Here is an 8,426-nt window from a genome sequence, read left to right as displayed (position 1 = left end):
ACTTCGATTTGCCTGTATCTGCATGCGCAACTCACTACATCCCACTAGTTAAAAACTAATGTTTTTAAACATAAGCAAAAAAGAAAAACAAAATTTCCTAATAACTTCTGAAGAGAGTCTGATATGTTCCTTTATTCTGGAACCCTAGAGGCTAAGGTATATAAGGTATATATTATTTACCCATTTGTTGTCCTGAGTTGTTTTCAGCAGGTGAATGGCTGGTACCGTATGGTTAGGGACATGTAACAACTTCCCTCCACTGTAACTCTAACACACAAACTCACCCGAGCACCCACACACTCACTCTAATACACAGACGCACAGACTCACTCTCACATTAAGACCAACTTCCTGTAGTACACACATATTGTGTTACGGGACCCCAGTCAGCCCCTTTTTTTTAGCACAATGACCCATCTGTCCATCCGACCAGCCTGTTTCTCATTGCCAGCAAAAAAAATAGTCACTCAGAGATTAATCGATTAGACAAGGCTTTCTGTTCATTTTTAATGTGTATGTTATGTTCATATTAGAGTTTTGATGTGTTTGAGTTAGGACTCTGGATTTTGCATTGAAGTTAACATATGTGTGTTCAAAACAGCTGCATATATGTTAAACATGTGTCAGAGACCAGTGTGTGTCTTGGCTTAGATCCCAGTTTGTAAGTATGTAGAGGAGAAACATTGTGATACCGTTTTAGAAAGTCAGCATTAAATGGCATCACTGCTACACCTCACAATTCCAAGGCTTTGGTGCTGCTGCTCAGTCAAACACTGCTTCTAAACCTGATTTAATAATTAAAGTGCAGCCTCACTCAGCTGGATGAGAATGGGCCCAACTGCCTCCTTAATGAGCTTCTAGAGCAAGGCATCCTAAATCCCCTCGAAATCTTGAACAAAGGAATTGGAGACCTTCAGCAACAAGACAGAGATGGAGTTTCAGTTTCTGTCTGGTGGGTCCTTATCAATTCTATTTTAGTTAATATCTCTGTTTACTATTAATCGAAGGAGTATGAGGGATAGATCGAAAAAAAGGCCACCGTTTACGCATTTGGCTTGAAAATATGTTTTTCTTTATAATAATTTTAGTAACTCAATTTACAATACACAATTATATACACACAATTTTACTCATAATATAAATTATTGGTTAATAATGTAAGCCTTCCGTATACCCAGCTGGTTACGGAAACAACCTTCCATATCATTATGCAGCTGCTTCAAATACATACATGAGTATGTCAACTCAAGACTAATTGCCGCCAAAGAAGAAAACTGGGAAAATTCCTGGTGTCCAGTATTGTTTGGATACAATGTAAGTTTTCCAAGAAATCCCTTAATAATCTCTTTGCATGATAAAAGGTCACAGTTTCCTCCCTCTACTTGCTTGTTTAACAAATGAAGCCTTTCACCAGTAACTGGTGTGTTTTCTGGTTTCAACAAGACAGCTAGCTGCTAGCTAGTCCCCGTTTTGGGGGATTATTTTTTCATTTGGACTAGATGTTACAGACTTGCAATCTATGGAGGAGGATTTTTACATTTAAACTGCCATTGATAGTCTGTTTGCAGCTTACAGACTGCTACAATTTAGATATATATTACATTGTGCTTTTTTAATAACAACAATATTAAAAGTTAAGTTTTAATCGCAGGATTTCAGTTCAGGTGGGTGTAGATAATCTAACCATGAAGGGCCACAGCAGTTTAATGGTGGGAGAGCACCACTGTCTGGTGCATTAGATCAGCTATTGGTACCTTTCCTGATTAAAATCTCGCAATGTAATGTAAAAGATATGGATTTAAAAAAACTGGCAAGATAAGGGAACTTTCAAACATTTGTAGTCAAAATAAACTAGTTTATCCCAAATACAATTTGAGAATTTGAGAATTAAAAGCCTTTTGGACAGCAAATAAATAGTAGATCATCATGCTTAAGAAGATTTCCTAAATATACATAAGAAAACTAAACAAATTGCTAGATCATTAAAACTATTACAAGGACTTATAACTGATGGAAAAGATGCTCCTTGTTGAAGTAGGATAGACACTTAAATAACCAATTTTCCCTGAAAGACTGATGGCAGGGAACTTTTATTTACTAAACAAAATATCCATGATATAAATTTACTTGAACTTCACTATAAAATTATATATCAATGTTATTTAGTCCCCACCAGACTCCATAAAATAAATAATTCTATCTCTAATCATTGCTGGAAATGCTCTCTGCCTGACAGATCTCACTTCTCTTAAATCTGACCTATCCCATCTATTAGATACTTTAGTTCTATTTAGTTTTTTATGGGGGAAAAAAGTACGTAAAAAACAGTTTTTTCCATATCAAGCTGATGAGTCCCATTAAGGATGAAACAGCTGTGTCCTTTGTTTAAAGGCTGTATAGTACAGTGTACCTTTGTTCCAAGGGGTCCATGTATAAAGTGGATATAGAGACAAAAAGGTGATCATTATTAACCTAATTTGCACATGACTACCTGGAATAGCCTGCAGTGGTGATAGCACTACAAGATTTATGGCTTCAGAAGTCTTGGGGCTCAGTACATGCCTAATGCCTGGGCCCCCATGCCCATGGCCATCCTACTGCCATACACACATACTTTCTCATACTCCTCCTCTCACCCTTCCAGACACCACGAACCCAATGCTCACCCCTGACACTCCAGCACCATATGTGACACACAAACTCACGATAACACACACAAGCTAACACTAAATAGTAACACACATACACTCATGCTAACACCATTCACTTACACACTATATACCATAACATACATACACACTAACATCATATGCTCACAATCATTGACACCTTACAGTAACACACACATGCTAACACCATACACTTATGCACAGGCATCCTAACCCCAATACACACACACACATACTACACTTGGATATAAACACTCATCCAAATGCCATAGCGTAACACACAACACCATATGCACAGGTTTACACAACACTCTTACATACATGCACACAATATCTAACTGCATACAATACACACACCCATTGACTCTAACACTATACATATATGTATTGTTAGTGTCTATATACAGTATGTATAGTATATATGTATATACATATATATCTAAAATACACACACTAACTCAACAGTGCAGTACACATGTATCCACACACTACTACCTCTCTACTCAGTGGTGTAACAAAAATTGCCAGTGCCAGAGATTAGGTTGGGACTCTCAAGATTATTCTACACACACAGTAACATACTTACACACACAGTGAAATACTTACACACACTAACATACCTACTGTCATGGGTTTAGTAGATGGAGCCCTGAATGCAAAGCTGGATATGTAGGTAAAAACCAGAAGCGAGGTACCGGTAGGGAACCGGTAGAGCAAAATCGTGGTCAGGAATAGCAGAGGTCAGTTCAGACAGTGTAAATTCACAAACGAGGTAGGTTCACGCTGGACCCCTTTCCGCGCACCATAGTGTCGGCCGTGCAGACAGAGGAGAGGATTCGGCGTGGGAAGGAGGTGAGTGCAGCGGTGGGAACGTGACACCTACACACACATACTTACACAGACAGTAACATACTAACACACACACATTAACACACATATGAAAATACCTACACAAACAGAGCAACATACTGACATAGACACACATACTAACATACACACACACTAACATACTTGCACACTCACATACAGTAGCATCAGTGGCGTCGCTACAGGGGGGCAAGGGGGGGCAATTGCCCCCCCTAGGTTATTCCTTGCCCCCCCTGTTGCCCCCCCGCCGAATTTATAACCACCCAGGACAGTCCTTGACTGCTAACGACGGCATGGTGCCGTCGCTAGCAGTCCCAGTCAGGTGCTAACGACGGCACCATGCCGTCACTAGCACTATCTTACCTTGATGGAGGTCTGTGGACCTCCATCACCACCTACCCCGGCGATCTGGCCCTCACACTGAAGGCCATCACCGGGGCCACCCGATCTGCCCGGTGACGTCTCGCGCAATGACGCGATGACGTCACCGCGCAACTTTATTAACAACTGACAATTGTCAGTTAAAGAGGTATGGGGGCATGCTGCTTAGATGCCTGTATCTCAGGCATCTAAGCAGCTACATACCCCCAACATATACCGTTGGAAAGGTAATCGCCTCACCTTTCCAACGGTATATAAATTGTAAAAAAAGAATAAAAAATATTAAGTTAAAAAAAATTAAAATATAAAAAAAATGATTTGGGGTCTCTAAAGGCAGATAAAAAAAGATCAAAATTGCCTAGAGACCCCCAAATTAAATTATTTAAACATAAAGTAGTTTAACTTAAAAAAAAAAAAAAATTAAGTATTCTAGCTAAATGATCACTGTGGTAGCCAATGTTACCACAGCGATCATATAGCTATAAAAAGTCACATTCCCTTTTTAAAAATGGCTGATACTAATTTTTAATCCTATGATCCCTTTGATCATGGGGTTAAATTTAGCCAACGGTAGAGGGAGGCAATTTTTGAAATCCTGATGAACTGCAAATATTATTAAAATCAGCCATTTAGCCTGTGCGGTACGTGAGTAACCATCTCATCGCTGGAGCGCCTTGCATTTTTACTGCAAAACTTATTTTTGCTGTAAAAGTGATTTTTTTTCTCTCCCTTTACCATCATTTCTTTGGGATTGTAAGGGGAAAGAATGGTGTGTGTGCTACTGTGAGTAAATGTATGGAAAGAATGGCGTGTGCTTCTGCGAGTGAATGGAGATATGAAAGGCGTGTGAATGATCAGTAATTAGGGTTGAAGCCTTGACGTGGCATTACTGCTCACGTAGGAAGTTAAATTATGGCACAAAAAGTACACATTTGCAAAAACTACACCCCTTGGCGCATCAAATGAGGGGCTGTATGTGTTTCTAGTACAAACCTAGAGTGCGCAAGACACAAATGAACATGTCGTTATGGTTAGAAAAAACATATTTTTCAAGCCAAAGCGACATATTCAATCATTATTTGTGCACTCAACTTTTGTCCTAGAAATACATGTAGCCCCTCATTTGAAGCTCCAAGGGGTGTAGTTTCTTAAAATGGATGAATTGTCTGAATGAGGGAGAGCATGAGTTAATATGTGGATGATTTGTCTGAATGAGGGAGACCGTGAGTTAATGTGATTGTGTGTATCATAGATGTATAATTGTGGAAGGGCAAAGATGGCACTAGCAGGATGTTTGAGCCTTGGGGAACAAGATTGCACAGGCAGGGTGTATATGGGACAAAGATGGCAAATCCTATGTGTGTAATCTGGGTGCTGGCCAGGTTCTATGTGTGCAGTGTGGACGCCAGGGCTGACTTTGGGGTGTGCAACCTGTGATCTATGCCTGTAATTTAGTGTGTTTTAAATATACCTTTAATGCCGTGTTTTTATGTGAATTCCAATTGATCTGTACCTGCAAAGCTTGGTTTGTGTGTTCTTCTGTAGATCCATATCTGCTATGCTATGTTTCCATACATTATTTATGTATACCTGCAAATACAGGGTTTGTATGTCTTGTTCAGTTGATTAATACCTGCAATGCTGTTTCCATGTATTGATTTGATCTATACCTGCAAAGCTACATTTCATATATTATTATTGTATACCTGCAAATACAGGATTTGTATGTCTGATTCTGTTTATTTGATATATACCTTCAGTGCTGAGATCACAAGTGAATTTCAATTGATCTATACATGCAAAGTTGGGTTTGTGTGTTAATGTGTTGATCTATACCTGCTATCGGCAGCAGGGTGTAATATTTATATATATATTTATATATATATCGGCAGCAGGGACTAATATTAGGCCCTGAAATCATTTAGTGGAAAAGTTAAGGTATTGTGTTGTTTAAAGGATTTCAAGGATTAGTCGTACTAAATTGTGGCTTCAGGCTTCCCATGTTGAATGATCAAGTATTGTATTGTCAAAAAACAAAAGTATCATACCATAGCACATTACTTTTGGCAATATATATATATATATATATATATATATATATATATATATATATGTGTGTGTGTTTTTTCAGTGGTATGATTTAATGGTGGAAATTATTAATGCCCCCCCAGTTTGACTGTGGCATCTTGTGTGCCCCCCCTATATATTGTTTCTAGAGTCGCCACTGAGTAGCATACCTACACAGAGTATCATACTTACACAACCACAGTAACTTGGCTGTGTACTTGGCTGTGTAAACACACATATACTAGCATACACACAAATACAGTAACATACATAGACAGACTAACAGCCTTATTTTCTCACAGACTAACATACACACAAACAGTATGTGCAGTATGTCCAGGGTGGAATGGGTTGGTGGAACTGGTGCCAGGGGCCTGGAGGGGCCTCCTATACACAAGTGTCTCTACTGCCGCAAGGTGGTAGACACTGCGTAGATGGTGATCCAGGGAGGCATCCCCTTAAGAACATTCATGCATGTTAGAGGGCTGTGCAGATACAGATACTGCCCACTAGACATGCACAAATGGGCCAAGAATGATTTGGGGAAGAGGTCAAATGTTCGCGCCAGGTTATGTCGGCGAAGATGCAGATGAAGGTAGATGAGAGACAATAAAAGAAAGAAGATGAAGAACAATAAGATGCAGAAGTGGTCAACAGAAAAGGTAGTGGCATATTTACAGGGTGACAAAGTGAACGAGAATGATAGTGAAAGGGCCTGCTTCGTCTTCATCTGCTTGGCGAGATGTCTGGTCTCATTTTCTTCAGAGACTTCACTACATTTGTTCTGACGATGTCCTTTTGCACAGGCTTTGCTCGGATCCCTGGAAAATAAACTCAAATACTCTGTGGAGAGAATGTTCCTTTCCTACCACTCTGTTCTGTATGGACTTTTTCCAGGAACTTACAAAGAGTGTGGCACTTTATGTGTCATGTTAAGTATGCCTTGTGGTTTGCTAGGAACCACCTGATCAGAACAGGGAACATATTACTGTTTGAGATTGTCACAGGCTGATCCTCTGCTTACTTAAAGACTACTCCATCATTAACAGTCTCAGGGAGGAAGACTAACCTCCACACCACTTCTCATCTGATCCCTTTAACCCCGGGTGTCATTCCTGACATAATACGGCAATTCTTTGCACCCATGAAACTGCTTACATTTTCTTGCTGTTCTGACTGTTTAAATTATGTTACATACTAAATTATTGTTGGTGCCGCAACACAGTAAAGTACTTAGAAATGAATAAATGTTTTGATGTCTAAGGTGTTTAATATTGTTGACTTAACATAGGTTATGTCTGCATGCTTTGTACATGATATGTATGCTATGTCTATGAATAAACTGAATCCAGCCCTGAGAAGTTCACAGGTTTTAACACTGTATGGCATTCCAGGCAAACTTCATATAGGCACAGAGTGGTTTCCAAATTAGGGCAAATCTATTTTTTGTGTATTTTTTATCCGTTTGCGCTAGCTGTGTATAATTTGTATATCTGTAAAACTATGAATACATGTTTTTTACCTATTGTATTTGCAATAGACATCGTATCATTGTATACAATAAAATTTGAACGTAAACATGTCAATACAATGTAAAGGCAAATTGAAATTCTGCTTCCACAACAGTGTGACATTATAGCAGAGGTATAGCGTTGTTCCAGGAAGTTTATGTTGCTTAAAAGAAAAATGCCTGTTTTTTGAAATATTTTTCAAGAAAAATAATATTTAAGCTCGTTTGAGCAGGGCCCTCCTCACCTGTTGTTTCTGTAAGTCGAATTGTTATGTTATATACTATTTGTTGTGCCCTGTCTACCCATTGTACAGCTCTTTGGAATATGATGGTGCTATATAAAACAATTAATAATAATATAGATGAAAATGGTGTTAAAAGAAAGACACAAATTGAAAAAAGAGGGAAATTATGGTTGAAGAAAGATATAGCAAAAACACAATAATTGCTCTGGTCCTGTTGAGTAAAATAACCCTAGTTCTAAGGGGTTAAGATTAATTGGATACTTTGAGACCACAGGTGTGCTGGACCAGGGGGCGGGGTTTGCCCCCCCCCCCGGCTGCTCCAAAATTCTTAAAAGAGGGCTGGTCCAATTTAAATCGACCAATTCACAGAGACGGAATGTGGAAGGGTAACAGAACCCGCAAAAGAAGCCTCCAAGAAGGTAAAGAGAGGATTGTAAGGGAAGGAGGCACATGTGCATAGCGTGTGTGTGTATTAGTGCAGAAATATGGGGTCAAGGAGACGATGGGGCCCCTTGGTATTACCTGCCCACCGGGCCAGAAATTGCCAGCCCTCTCTTGTTTGACTATACCTTTAGCAGCATATCCTGAATTTTTGGCTACTACCTAACGTTTATAAATCTGTTGTTTCTTTGTCTGAACCCCATTCGGCCCCAACTTACTTTTTATTAAGATATGTGCATGTATATA

Source organism: Spea bombifrons, chromosome 5 (assembly GCF_027358695.1).
Source record: "Spea bombifrons isolate aSpeBom1 chromosome 5, aSpeBom1.2.pri, whole genome shotgun sequence".
Classification (NCBI taxonomy): Eukaryota; Metazoa; Chordata; class Amphibia; order Anura; family Pelobatidae; genus Spea; species Spea bombifrons.
The sequence above is the reverse complement of the archived record's forward strand: the minus strand, read 5'-3'. Positions refer to the sequence as shown.